Raw genomic sequence first — 15577 nt, 5'->3', positions numbered from 1 at the left:
TTTAAATTATTTATCTTTCCCCAAGAGATGATATTTGAAAGGGAAGGGCAGATTCTTAAGTTAGAATTATGTTTCCTGATCAAAAGCATAGGGCTTTGCTAAAATAATTGTTGTGGCTTTTTACTTCATTTCCAGATTATTGGGTAAATAGAAACTAAACTTTGTTGTTGATTTATACTTACCCTAATTTTGGAAGCTTCTGAGGTTGAAAGCATGAACTATACTTCTCTGTGTCCAACAATATATATTTTTAGTCAAATGGAATAAACAAATTCAAAGTACAAATGAACAGTTATTAAAGGTTCCTATTGGGCACCTGGGTAGCTCAGTGGTTAAGCTTCTGCCTTCAGCTTGGGTCTTGATCTTGGAGTCCTGGGATCGAGTCCCACATCAGGCTCTCCACAGGGAACCTGTTTCTCCCTCTGTCTATGTCTTCGCCTCTTTCTCTGTGTCTCTCATGAATAAATACATAAAATCTTTTAAAAAAACATTCCTGTATTATAGAATTAAAAGCTATTAGTTGTAAATTAGCAATGTGGTTTATTTCTAAAAACTTTACTCTTAATTAATCAGTGATCTATATTATAAACTTAATAAATTTATGTTTATAAAATAAGTTGCCTCAGCTTACATAATCATTTTCGAAATATGTTATAGGGAAACAATTAGCTTTCCTTCCCCAAAATCTATGTTCCCTTCTCTTAAAATGCCTTTAGAAAGACAGTCTGAATTCTAAGTTCTCCATACTTGCACTTGTCTATATTTTTTAGCTTACTGTTTTCTAACAAGTATATGATTTAGAGAAACTTCATTTCTACAACACTTAAAACTCAAAACATTTTCTTGAGCTATTCAGATAAAGCAAAAGTATATATTTTCAGACTAATTCAAATAATTATTCTAATTTTCACTTCATTCAGTGTATAAGAAGAAAGAATGTAGGTAATGAGTAAGTTGGAGAGTATAGCTAGTAAATATGATGACTACATAAATAATATAAATAACTGTCAAAACATAGATATTTCTGAAAATGAAAGGAGGTACTAACCAGGACAAAGGGATAACTATATGAAATAACTGAGGCTCTCCTGGGCAAAGTAAGACAAATATTCATATTACTGATAAATAATTCACCAGATCCTGTAAATTTACAAACACAGATCCTGTAAATTTATTGCAAAATGTGCTAGCTAAAATTTCCCATATTCTAATGTGTATATTTTCACTTTGGGCAGGGGGAACTTTTGTCATTATTTCATTCATTTGTACTTACAGAGTTCTGGGATGGGAGCTAGGTTGCTGGAGCTCATCACTGAAGGAAACAGACCCCACCAGGTCCATTTTCAGAGCATTCATCTCAAGCTTTCTTGTTTAATAGACGTATTAGCATTTTATGGCATTTCAAATGTTTTAGAATGCAGCACACACAAACTATAAGTAAATTTAGAATGTAGCACACATAAACTGTAGCCTAAATAGGTAGAACTTTGTAATAAAACTGATTTTAAAAATAACAGAATTTAAAGGAAAATCTATGTTTCCAAATGCCTGATGCTTTTCAACTGATTCCTTTTAGTGCTTATCTTCAGAGAAGAACTAGTAAAGTATAGGAACATCTTTAAAGAGATAACAAGTAATAGATTGAATAAAGTCACTCATCTGTGGGAATCTCTTTGAAAGTCAAAATGTTTATCACAGCAAGTAGTTCAAGAAAAAATGTAACTGGACAGTGATGGAAATGTCAGAGACAGAAACTAGAAAACAAAAAACAATAACATTGTTATAGTTAAGGTTCCTTAAAATCAGTTGAAAGAGATTTTTAGGGTATCTATTCCTTTTCTTCCTCAGAATCACTTCAAATAATAGTCTACTTGTATCCTGATTTGTACTCTAAATTGGCAGGACTGATCATTTTCCAGTGTTTGCCAATGGTAAGGAACACATCTACTCAAGTTCTTCCATATTTGAACAGAAATATTGGTGTTGCTTCAGTAATAGAAGTTCTTGTAAAACAAAGCAAAACAAAACAAAGCAAAACAAAACTTTACCAACTGTTTGAGTAGAACACACAGCAATACTGTGTTTTGTTGTGGAAACATCAGTTTTGGTCCTGGATCAGTTACTGATCGGCAGTGGTTACTTATCTAAATAACTTGTCCTCTTTGGATTTTAGATGTGTGAGCAAGTTGGAATAAGCCTCTAAAATGTCTTCCACCTTGAATGTTTGGTGAGTGTTTTACTTTCATATTGTAATAGAATTTCTGAACTTCATTCTTTCCATTGTTATTTAATTAGGCCAATGTGGGACAATGAAGAGTTGGAGGCTAATGCACTGAACCACCCACATGTCCCATGTTTCTCATTATTGTATGTTCCATCTCTGGTTTTCTAATTTTCTTTTCCTTTCCTTCAGAGAGAAGCTTCTGAAGGAATAGATTTCCATTTTTTGTACATGTAAAACTCTGATTCACTAATATCTCAACTCTATGATACAGCATTTCTCTTACCATTTAACAGATTATTTTTTAGATCATCCACTGAAGACCTTTGTGTTACTAACTCAAGATAAGAATATGAATTTTTATCTCCCTTAACCTCTCTGCAGGACATGATCTTTTGGGAGCTTTCTCTTTTTGAAGTTCTCTCCATCATGGTTTTTCATAATATCTTCTTTTCACTTTTTTTTCAAACTTCCCTAGCCACTCTTTTTTTTTTTCTTTCTTAATATTGGTATTCCACAAACCCTGATTCAGTCTTTCTTTAACTGTACTTAAAGCTATACAATTTCATCCATATCTCATAAGTTCAATTTCCATTTATTCTTGTATTCATGAATCTCTATCATTGGACCAAATATTTTTTAGGTTCTATTTTACCACATACACAACAGACATTCATCTGAATATCCAGCAGATACCTCAAATTTAACCAATGTAAACTAAGGCAAACCAAACCACTTTAGCCTTCCAACACAAAGATGTTTCTCCCAGAGTATTCCTTATCACTGCATCTGGTACTACTTGCCTAAGTCTTTACCTTCTATCAATTTTACCTACTTAAAAAAAAGTCTTAAGCTGTTCTTTACCCTTTAAATTCATTATTATGACTGTGAACTAGCCTTTGTATTTTGGTGTTAATGATATAATGGCCTACTGACTAGTCTCTTGTTCTTCACCCCTACCCACCATCTAAAATGTTGACATAGCTATAGGTTTCTGCAACAGTGAAATTATTCTACCTCTTGTCTGCTTGGAATCCTTCAGTGTCTTTTCTTGGCCCTTAAGATAAAGCCAGAATTACTTAACATGGAATAAGAAACCTTTCAGAGGTGGCTATTGTCCATCTATTCTTATTACCCCGCTACATAGAACTCTATGATTATTTACATATTTATTTCTTCTTTTGAATTATAAGTCCCTTGATGATGAGGTCTCTGAAGTATCTCCTGAGCTCTAAATCCTAGAAAAATGTCCCACATCTGGAAAATGTTCACGAAGTGTTAATTATTTAATTAAATGGATTATCAAGGTTAATCAAAGTAAAAATATTAATTAAATGGATTATCAAGGTTAATCAAAGTAAAAATATTGATATCTGCTCAAAGTTATATAGAGTAATACCTTTAACAAAAAATTAGAAACCTAAGTTCTAATCTTCTATTTTTTATTAATTAGTTCACCAAATCTCATAACTTTCCTGGTCCTCAATTTCTTACCTAGAAATTGATTTTGTAGTATTAGGTGATTTCTTCAGGCTCTTCTAGTTCTGACTTTCTGTGAGACCTGGTACTGTTCCATGGTCGTAATTTAATGAGACACATTAACTTTTCAGGCCTCTAAGGAACAATTTCCTTAACACTCAAACATAGTGTTTCACCCTAGTTTCTGTCCTATATCTAAGTATGTTTTGCCCCAGGGAAAACAGACTCAGAGTGCTGTGATGGCAGAGAATAGTTTCTCATTTCCATCGGTTTTATATAAAGGGGAAAAAAAACAGTGTCATAACTCTAGTGGATTTATTTCCTGCTAACTTTAAAAGCTAAGAAATGCTTGAAAATATATCTTCAATGTCACAGATTAGAACGTCCTGTGGAGACAAATTAATTTTCTCTAAATGACATTTGAAAACTTGCTAAGGGCAAAGAACAGAAGAATATGGCTATCCAATGAGTCATTTTATAATTTCAGGATGAAGTTGACCACCTTGTATGATAAGTTTCTGTGGAGCAAACAGGACAAGGTGAGTTTTCCCCAGCTATGAGCAAAGTACCTATTACTAATTTATAAAAGGGAGGGATAACAGTCTGGAAAATTATAGGCACATTTAAATAACTAAATGTGCTATAAAGATATATGCCAAGATTTTGGCGACAAGACTTGGAAGAGTTATGGGTAAATTAATACACAGGGACCAAGTTGAATTTATGAGGCATGAAATAATTACAGACAGTATGAAGAAGAGTTTTATGTTAATGCAAATTGATAGTGATACTCAGACTCTGGTGTTTGCAAATTCTGTTAATATCCAGGAAGTGTGTAATAGAATGGAATAGAAATAGCTAAGCTAATATTAAATCATGTAAGTTTGTAAATCTTGTTTTTTTTTGAAGAAGGCATTATTATTGTAGCAAAAATAAATTGTATATTTATGGTGCCAAATGCCCAACATTGAAAATGCAGGTAATCAATGGAATGCTACCTAATTGGAAAGGTACAGATATATGATTGAGATACTCTTCTTTTCTTTTTTTCCTTGTAGACTGGCTACGTGTTGAAAGTTATTTTTACATAGTTTGTACTTATGTTACTTTACTCTTATAATTTTTGTGATTAGGGAATGGCTTAAATCATCAGTATGACACATTTTAAATAATACATTCTCAGTCACAGGGATTTGAACTTATTTAGGAGTTACAAATTTAAAATGCTGATGGTAGTATATTCTTACTAAATCTAAAGAATATTTCAGGGAGATGCATGTAATCCTTTTGACTGAAAAAATAACATTTAAAATTTCATAGAACTAAAAACATATTTCAAACATGTCCGTTACCAGCAGAGTAGTGGTTTAGATACTCAGAAGAGCTCTCCTCCTACAAAACAACTAAATCTTACATTAAAAATGCTTTGTTGAGTTTGAAGAAATAAGCAAAACCTTTAAAGGCCCAACAATCAAACAGCAAAGATGTAAGTTGAAAATTTAACAGAAAGCAGTGAAGAATAAGTTAACCTTAAAGCTGAGTTGGTCCAAGGTGTAAATGCCCATGCTAACCCTGAGATTAAATGCTGTTATGAGAATGTATCACAGTGTGTAGGAGCTTAAGCAGGAGCCCCAAGTAGTTACCAGAATCTCTTAGATCATAGCAGAAGCAAACAGAAATCCTTTATAGCTTAAAGTATCATACTTTTAGGCACTTAGGATTCCCACAGAGTAAGATCTAGAAAAGAAATGCTCATAATCAGAGATCCTAAAATAGAAGGAAAGAAGACACAGGGATAAGCATCAGCATAAAGAAGAAACACTTCATATGCTTTTCAAAAGGTTTTTTTTAAAACTATAATTGATATTCTTAAGGAAAGAAAATGTAATTACATAAAATGCTCAGTTAAAACCACAAAAGGCAGAAAAAGTGTGGAAGACAAAAGTCAGGAAAATGGGCAAGAAGAAGAAAAAAGTAACAAATATGGTAGATATTGATCCAACTATATCAATCATTTTAAATGTTGATGGTCTTATATGCACCAATTAAAAGACAGAGGTAGTCTTTTAATGCCTGGTGGGTGCCTGGTGGTTCAGTAGGTTGGGCATCTGCTTTCAGCTCAGGTCATGATCTCAATGTCCTGGGACTGAGCCCTGCATCAGGCTCCCTGCTCAGGATCTCTCTCTGTGATTTTTTTTAAGGTTTTATTTATTTATTCAAGAAAGATACAGAGAAAGAGGCAGAGACATAGGCAGAGGGAGAAGCAGGCTCCCCACAAGGAACCTGAGCAGACATTCAACCACTGAGCCACCTAGGTGTCCCATAAATAAAATCTTTAAAAAAAAAATACACTGGTAGTCAAAGCTGATAAAAGAACAAGATCTCAATGTATATTCTACAAGAAACTGAATTTGAATAAAAAGACAGACTGATAGTAAAGGGATGCTGAAATATAGATCATGCTAACATTAATCAAAAGAGTGGGGATCTATATTAATTTCAGCCAGAGCAGACTTCAGAGCAGGGGAAGCTATCATAGATAAAGAAGGAATTGCATAATGATAAAGAGGTCAGTAGTTCAGAAAACATAAACATTCTTAATAAATATGTATTTAACAATACAGTATCAAAATATGTGAAGCAAAAGCTGATAGGACTACACGGAGAAATAGATGAACCTACCATCATGATTGAAGACTTGAATGCTTCTCCATCAGAAATGGACAGATCCAGGAGGCAAAAAATTAGTAGGGACATAGTTGAATTCAACAATGCCATCAATTAACTGGATATAGTTGACATCTATTGAGAATTCATCAAACAACAGCAGAATACACATTCTGTTCATGCTCACATGGGACATTTACCAAGGTAGAGTACATTCTGGGCCATACATCACACCTTAAAAATTTAAAAGATGGGGCTGAAATTTCCAAGCTTCTAATCATAGCTTAGTCCTCCTGGTGGCCAGCCTCCATTCAGGAGCCCACCCACCATTGCTCCATAAGAACAAAAGACACTCCTATCACCCAGGAGATTCCAAAGGAATCTGTTAAATAATGCCATCTCTACATATATCCAGTTTCCAAATGTGGAGTTGTTGGCGAGATTTCTACTTAGTTCCATTGTTGAATTTGTCTGACTTTGTGCCAGCATCATACTGTCTAAATTATAATAACCATTTGCTTGCTAATGAGGTAATTTTTTGTCAACCCCTTACTGGTGCTTCTTTTCAGGAAGTATCCTGTGTGTTCTGGGATCTTTTTTTAGGCATAGTTATTCTAAGTCAATAATCCACTTTCAACCTCATTGTCATCATCATTTGATATTACATTTGACAGTTAACAAATACATCTTCATCATCTGTCATATACATATACATGACCTATGTTAGGGGCTGTAGCGCTGAACTGTGCTATTATGGCCCCTAACCTAAGATAGCTTATAGACTTACTCTGGATTTTGTTTACTGTGCTCTAAGATAGCAAGCATATTCTCTTTCAAAGGAATGTGCAATTCAAAATTGAAAAGAGGGGGATCCCTGGGTGACTCAGTGGTTTAGCGTCTGCCTTTGGCTCATGGCGTGATCTTGGAGACCCAGGATCGAGTCCCACATTGGGCTCCCTGCATGGAGCCTGCTTCTCCCTCTGCCTGTGTCTCTGCCTCTCTCTCTCTGTGTGTCTGTCATGAATAAATAAATAGAATATTAAAAAAAAATGAAGAAGAAAATATGACCATCTTCCCCTTGATTTTTAAGAGATGCAAAATAAGACAACCTCAGAAGTTTGCATCTAAGCATAACTGACTTCCAGCCAATTCCCAGTATGTATTTAAATTCTGGCAGGTCCGCACATCTGCATACTTTATTCCATATTGGTGAAAAGTCTGGAAAGTGGGTAAAAGCTTGTTAAAGTAAAATTAGAAAACCCAACTTTCGATGTAACTAGAGGAGGTATTTCTGTGATGTGATGCATGCTTGTGCTTGTAAGAAGGCACTGGTCTTCTAAATAGAATTCATTATAGCCATTAAAGAAATGATCCCTTTAGGTACCAGAATTATCAACTGCTATAATTCAGCTAGTACTTGCATTGTTCGTGATGGCAGGGAGTATTTTAATTAAGCAAAGTCAGACTTTTGAGGATTAAATCATTTGTCAGTTACTTTGCAAAATGACAACTAGCCAACTGAAAACAAATTTTCATAAATAGGAGGGGTAAAGGAGATGTCTAGGAAATCCTTTCTTCTGAAGCCAGGGGACAAATGAAAGACCATGGGAAGGCAGAGGAACAATAGAAAGAAGTGACAAAATAGAAAGCTCACGTTTTCACTTAACCTATCCCATTCCCGCTGCTTGAACTTAGGCTGTGATTTTTGGAGTGTTCTGTTCTCAAAGAGTTTTGCCAATCAGGAAGAGTGATGAAACCAGAGAGCCCATAAAACTGGAAAAGTACAGATGAGATAGCAAAAGCTTGTCAAGAGACAGAAGCTTGTGTAAAAAAATGTTTTTAGAAGCAAATACCAGCAAAATATACTAAGTTTCTATTGAGGAAAGTATTAGAAGACATAAGATGCTATATAATACTGTCTTTATTCAAAACCAATGATAGTAACGAGTCCGGGAGGCTATAGGAATTAATTTTGAGTTGAAATGGGGGTAAGGCAGCAATTTATTGGATGGCAGTTGCTGGTGCTTGTGCTTGAGCAACTTTGTGAAATCTCAGATTTCTTTCCCATTTGCACATAGGGATAGGCCCATTAGAAGACCTAAGTCCAAAAACTCATTGCCTAACCACACTCTCTGTATCATATAGAAGCATCATACTTTTCAAAAACCCCTAAAGAGGAGTGAATACAGGAGCAGAGCAAAGCTGTTTTAGTACTCCTCTGCTTGAAAGCAAATTTCTTTTTTAATGGTAAGAATTATTAGACTTCTATAAAATGAATACCTATTAGATTTCCTTTTAAGATCCTTTCTCTAACCTCCTAATTGTACATAAAAGTTCCTAGATGCCAGAGAAATTTGTGTTGGACTAGTTGTAAAAAAAATATAGATACCCCACTTTCTTTCTCTCTTCCCTTCCCTCCCCTCTACTTTCCCTCCCCTTCCCCTTCTTTTCCTTTTCTTTTCCTTTTCTTCAGTCTGTCTTTTTTGGGGCCTCTTTTGTCTGTCAGACAGATTTAGAGCACTAGTGAATTACAAAAGGAGGCAGAGAAACCAGAGGGGAGAAATGATGCCCAGCAATAGGCCACATATTTGAGTCTGTAATATATTTTCACACTCTAATCTTGAATACAATTCCACTGTGGAAAAAAAATGCTTCACCGCTTGCATACCTGACTCCTCATTCTCTCTTGTGTTTATTATTTTCTAAATGGCTCAACTTTGAGGTGATTTTAAGGCAGTAGTGTTATAATGTTTCTTTATTTATGGGAGGATTAATCAAATGTGCTTAACATTATAATTGTCCTGAAGGCCAACTTTGACCACATTGATTACATTGTTAAGGTAATGTTGAATTTCTCATTCAAATACTGATTATTATTTTCCACTATTTCTAATATTTCCATTATTATTTTTAAGTCAGGTGCTCTGTTCTTGAGCTGTTTATGGAACAGAATGGTAGTTAATGTTTATGGCATTTACCCAAACCAATTCCATTTCCCACAGAACAATCAAAATATCCAGAACACAGCCTCACTTTTGCTAATTCATCTGGTTTTCTGCAATAAATTGTGTGTATAGTTCTCTACACTAATGAAAGTGTATTTTGCTTGTGAAAAAATAATTCAGCTCCATATGTTCACTTATATGATGGGTATAAAGATCTGAAATGCTTCTCTTTATTATAAAATATTTTTTAAAAATTTTCACATATTTCAAATAACTAATATTTAAAAAAACAGAGTTTTTCATCTACCATTTTAATATATATAGTTCAATATATATAGCTGCTCTCATTCAACCTTAAAAATATTATGATTTTTTAAAATGACACACTTATTCTCGTAGAAAGTTACATGGTGTATATAACCCTTTAAGCTAAAAAAAATATGAAATTGCCACAAAAAGGCTAACGAGTTATAGCATAAAAGATCACTTTTAAATTTTCCGACAGTTTAGCACATTAGAAGGACAAAAATCAGTAGCACGTTTGCCCAGTCCTGAAAAACATCTTGATTTAATCAAGACACTCTGTAGGCTTTTATAATTCAAAATAATTGTACTGTCTGTGAAATCAGACATTCAGATATGTAAGCTACCGTTTTAATAAGAAATGAATCAAAGATTAGAGAAACATTGCATTTACTTTCTTGTTTTCTCTTACAAGCAAATGTAGCTTTCCAACACAAAGACATTTCCTTCTATTTACTCTTTAAAGTTATATTTATACAATTGATGTATATTGTCAACATTAATGAAATGTCTGTCAAAATGTATAACAACACAGAAGTATAACAATTGCAGTTTCAAGGATAACTTACCCTTGAAATTCAGTTTTTTACTGTCTTTAATGGAATGGAAATTTGAAATGATCTGTGTGGGGAATTATTTTGATTAGTACTATCATCATTGATTCCCCCCAATTACCTTACTTCAAATTAGAAAAATACATTTTTTTCTCTTTGCTTTTCTTTCCATCCTGAAAGCAAATGAATTTTAGGGTTCGAAACATCATTGGCTAGCCAATTTAACCATATTAACTGTATGCTTGCAGGTGAAAATCATGGGTAAATTTTGCAAGAGGTTTTATATATATATATATATATATATATATGAATTTAATATATATATAAAATATTGAAAGACTAAGGAAAGTGGTGCCAATAAACATGAATCTGAATTCTAATTTTGGCACATTCCAGCATTTTGAGAACAGCAAATCATTCTCTGAATCTCTGTTTAAAAAAAAAAAAAAAAGTCTGTAGGAAAAAGGTAATCTCATTTAAAAATAATATTTTTCTAAGCAACAAGTAAAATTATGTAGATGAACATATGAATGAACCATAAAATCCCATACAGATCTCTGTTAATATGTAGAATCAGAGATAAAGCAGTCTTTGGGAATGTAAATTGGTACAGCCACTATGGAAAACGGTATGGTGGTTCCTCAAAATATTAAAGATAGAGGTATCGTATGGTTCAGGAATTCCAGTCTTAGGCATGTATCTGAAGAAAATGACATCAGTGTTTTAAAGAAATATCTGCACCCCCTTTTCATTGTAACATTATTCACAATAGCCAAAATATAGAAATAACCTAAGTGTCAATTGATGGATAGATAAAAGAAAATGTGGTACACACACACACACTCACACACACACACACACACTGACTCACTCACAAATATTCTTTAGTCATAAAAAGAAGGAAATCCTGCCATTTGTAATAGTATGATTGGACTTTGAAGGCATTATATACTAAGTGAAATAAGTCAAAGTAAGACAAATCTGTATGATCTCATTTATATGTAGAATCTGAAGGGGAAAAAACAAAAAAACAACAACCAAATTCATAGAACAGATCACTGGTTGCCAGAGGTGGGGGTATATGGGTGGGAAAAAAAAAAAAGGTAAGTTAAAAAAGCCATGATTATTTAGAAATTAGATATTTTTCCTTGAGAGTCAAATCATAAAATCAGTGTTGCAAAGCACTACTAAGCACAATCATCAAAAATATAGAATGACTCTCATTAGACATGATAGGAATTAATTGAAATAATATAATCAAACAGCTCAAAAATAAAACATGGTTAAAAACCAGCTAATTCATAAAAGTTGTTGGTAGCAAAGACACTTAGGAAATTCAATTATCAACTCTATGAACTCTCATTTGACTCCAGTTTGATGGTTTACCATGACCTTTAAATTCAGTTACTATTTAATTAAAATTCATTCTAGTTTCATTTAATATACCATGGGAGCCCTGTTTTCTTTTTCAAATCTCCAGGGATTTAGGGGTAAAAGGGCTGTTTCAAATATTTGTCTGTAACTCAGCTCTTACATGAATCTCCATTTTGTCTCCTGCTGAACTGTCATTCTTCTTCATCCCTACCAGGCCCTTATTAAGCCTTCCCACAGAACCACCCAAATGAGAATAAGTGCATAACAATATAAAACCGTGACCAACATTCCAAGGATTGTGGTGTGGGTAGTAGCAGTTAGAGCAGAGCACAGAACAGTACGGAACGTGAAGGTCACTCAGGAGCTGTACCTAATCTCTGGGTTTAAAAATCTGCCTCTCCTTGAAGAGCCTCATCTTTGTAGGCTTCTTATTCTCATTCATCTTGGTTGTCTCTCCCTAAGTCAAAAATCTCCCCTCTCTCTACAGTGGAGAACAATTCAGTTCCCTCCGAGTGAACGGCGTGTCTCCTCTGCATTGACAAAATTTATGAGAGTGATCTATTAAACAAAGGGCCAAGGAGCAGTTCCAGAATTCCACGCTTGCCAATTGTGTTAGTTTCCTAGCGCTGCCTTAGCAAGGTACCAAAGACCAAAAAGTATGAGCCTTAAAACAGCAGATATTTATTCTCTCATAGTTCTGGAGGCTTGAAGTGAAAAACTGAGATGCTGGCAGCATTGATTTGAATCTTCCCTGAATTTCTGAGGTAGAATCTGTTGTTTGCCTCTCTCCTGGCTTCTGACGGTTTGCACCAATCCTCGGTGTTCCTCGACTATGGATGTGTCACTCCAATCCTTGCCTTCCTCTTCACAGGGGCCTTCTTCCCCCCTTGTCTGTGTAATTTCCCTTTTCTTATAAGGACATCAGTCGCTGAATTCAAGGAGGCCCTAATCCAGTATGACCGCGTTTTAACTTAATTATATCTATAAAGACCATTTCAAAGGAAGGTCATCTCCACAGGTTTAGAAGTTTTGATTTCAATATATTTTACTGAGGGGCACAGTTAAATCCATAACATGAAGCAAATGGCTTAAGCAGAAACCTTAAAACTAGACTTTTTCTCTCTCGTTGGCCTACCCTACGGTTTGGCAGAGCTGCTGCTCTCTAATATGAGACACCCCACCTTGCGGGGTGCTCATTATTTTTGTGTTTTGTAGGGTAGCAGAGCATGGCACCCCAACATATACTATTTTGGCATAAAGCTTAGGTTGAGCTGAAAGCTATTGGGAAGAAGCAGATGCAAGAAAAAAAGCAGATACAAGAAAAGCTGTCTGCCCTCCCCTATGTGCCTGAAAGCAGGATGCAAATTTACAAAGATGCCCTCTTTTCCTTTTCTATGAGGAAGGACAAAGGTTAATCACTGGAGACAATTTATGACCTTTATCAGCTTAGAGACAGCATCAGAGGAACTGATAAAACAAACTTTATTAACTAACCTCATTTGCCGTTAATCTCCCATGTATTTGCCTCCCCACAATTTGCTAGCCCTGGAGACCCAGAATCCTTTTTGCTTGTCCTGTCGCTTCTCTAAAAATGTATCATCCCTTTGCTAAGATGCTACCTAAGCCCAAGTTCTAACCAAACCTCTGAGTTACTCATCTCGTCTACTCCCTTGCGTTGCATGCACAATGCATGTTAATAAATACGTTTGTTTTTCTTTTGTTAATCTGTTTTAGGCCCATCTAATTTACAGGGCCCCAGCTGGAAGAAACTAGGTTGGATAGAGAAAGAGATTTTTCCTCCCCTATAACTCCTATAAATATACTTGAGCTTCATTATGGGATGCAAATAAATTGCTTGGGAATAGATCCATCCTTCCTTTTAAGATTTGTTAGGGGGGATCAGAGCAGAGCTCAATTTAGGACTGATTATTCCTCTACCACAGAGGTAAGACTCTTGTGAATATTCCAGGGCCTCAGGAATCATGATGAGGCTTTCCAGCTGGGTCAGTGGGACCGGGCACTATTCCCTCCAGCCTTACGTGAGTTCCAACACCTCTGGCTCCAGACTTCTGGGTGATTCTTTCCCTGACTTTGGGTAGTTTCCTCACACACGTGTTGATCAGTGCTCAGGGGTCCCATCTGCAGGTCTCCAGGCAGCTCTCTTTTCTCCAGTACTCTGTCCTGGGAGCCCTGCCTCCTTTGATCTCCCAGTCTCTCTGCCTTCATGTTCTGATACTAGGGGATCTCCTGAGCTCTGCTTGGGCGCCCTGCTGCAGCCTTGTGTGGCCTTCCCCCAGTTACTCAGCCGTCCTCCTGTGTATGAGCAGATGGTTTCCAACACCTTAGTAGTTACAGTGCTGCAGTGATAACCTTGTGCTTATGCTCATATCATTAGAGGTGAATTTAACAATACGATTTCTAGGAGTGTAATTACTGAGTCAAAAAGTAAGTGTACCTGAAGATCTATTGCTGCCTTGCCAAAATATTTCCTTGGAAAGATTGTATTGATTTCCATTGGCATTAGCTACAAATGAATGTGTCTGTTTCTCCTCAATCCCATGAACAGAAAGTATTGTCAGGGTCTTAAATTATTGTCAGTCTGATAGCTGAGAAATGGTATTTCAATATTGTTTTACTTTTCATTCTCTAGTTACGAGTGAGTTTTGAAGGTCTTTTTGTGTGTTTGACAATCATTTATTTTTATGGGGTTTTTTTGGTGACTTTTCTATTCATACTTTTTCCTAATTTTTATTAAATTTTTTTGACATTTTATCCTCAATTTAAAGAGTTCTTTATATATGAGAATAGTAACTCTTTGTTTATGTTATTTATTGTAACCCCCCCCCAGTTTTTAAATTTTGTTTCATATAATAAAATGTACTTTTAATTTCGTGCTTAGTCAAATTGATTGGTCTTTTCATTTATCACATCTCAGTGTTATGTCATAGGTGAGTAGCCGTTCTCTACACCAAAGTTAAAGAGCAAAACATTCATGTAGTTTTATTTCATTTTATTTCATCTCAATGTTATGTCATAGGTGAGTAACCATTCTCTATATCAAAGTTAAAGAGTAAGCTACTCATGTAATTTTATTTTACTTCATTTAAAAAATTTAGATCCTTAATCTTTTTAGAGTTTATTATTAAGATACGATTCTAATTTTATCTTTTTTTCTAAATTATTATCCTGTTGCCAAGAGCACCATTTATTTAAAAAGATTAGCCTCACAGTAGTGCTTTGAAGTACCTTAATTGTCATGTACCAAGTTGCCACATATATTTGTGTATAATTGACTCTATCCAAGAATCAGGGATTCTCCTACCTCTGTTTGTCCAAATCTTATTTGGTGTCTTTCTTTTTTTTTTTTTTTTTTTTTTTATTTGGTGTCTTTCAAGAATGCTTTAGAATGTACTTGTAAAGGTTCTTATGTTTCTCCTGAAATTTATTTCTAAGTACTGATTTCTGTGTTGTTATTGTAAAAATGGTTTCTTTACCCTTATATTGTGTTTCTTGTTTGTGTAAAAGAAGAATTTTTTAATTCTCTGCATTGATTATATACGCTGGTATTTCTTTGAATTTAATTACCTTTTGAATAAGTTTTTTCATTGATTCTCTGGGATCTTCTTAAGTATGCTATTATATCTATAAATATATATTGTTTAACTTCCTTTTTAGTTATTCTTGTGGCTCTACTTGATTTTTATTGTCTAATTGTACTGCCTGATGTTTAAATACAATATGCAACATTTCTGTATTACTCATCTGTCTTTACCCTACACCTTTGTTTTATAAGTACATTTACATATTTTAACATGCTTATTTCTTTTCTTGAAATTTCCCTGTCATATTTTGGTTGAATGAAACTCATCCTCTAGTACAGAGGTTGACAGACTATTGCCTACTGACCAAATCCAGTCTACCTCCTGGTTTTATAAAGTTTTATTAAAACACAGCCATTCCCATTTATTTATCTTTTGACTTATATTTTGACTGTTTTCATACTACAATGGCAGTTAAGTAATTACAACAAAGAC

At 34.6% G+C, this 15577-nt stretch overlaps 1 long non-coding RNA gene across 2 annotated transcripts in view; it reads left to right on the top strand.

The window, feature by feature from the left end:
• Nucleotides 1–612: 612 nt before the first annotated feature.
• LOC140608655 (uncharacterized) overlaps nt 613–15577 on the top strand; it is a 47032-nt gene continuing 32067 nt past the window's right edge. For both annotated transcript variants that reach the window (XR_012010620.1, XR_012010619.1), the window contains exons 1-3: nt 613–1931; nt 2174–2227; nt 4188–4239. This is a non-coding gene — a long non-coding RNA (uncharacterized lncRNA). The remainder of the gene's footprint in view (nt 1932–2173; nt 2228–4187; nt 4240–15577) is intronic.

This window comes from Canis lupus, chromosome 18, assembly GCF_048164855.1.
Source record: "Canis lupus baileyi chromosome 18, mCanLup2.hap1, whole genome shotgun sequence".
In the NCBI taxonomy this organism is placed as follows: Eukaryota; Metazoa; Chordata; class Mammalia; order Carnivora; family Canidae; genus Canis; species Canis lupus.
This window is presented reverse-complemented; position numbering and strand designations above follow the sequence as displayed.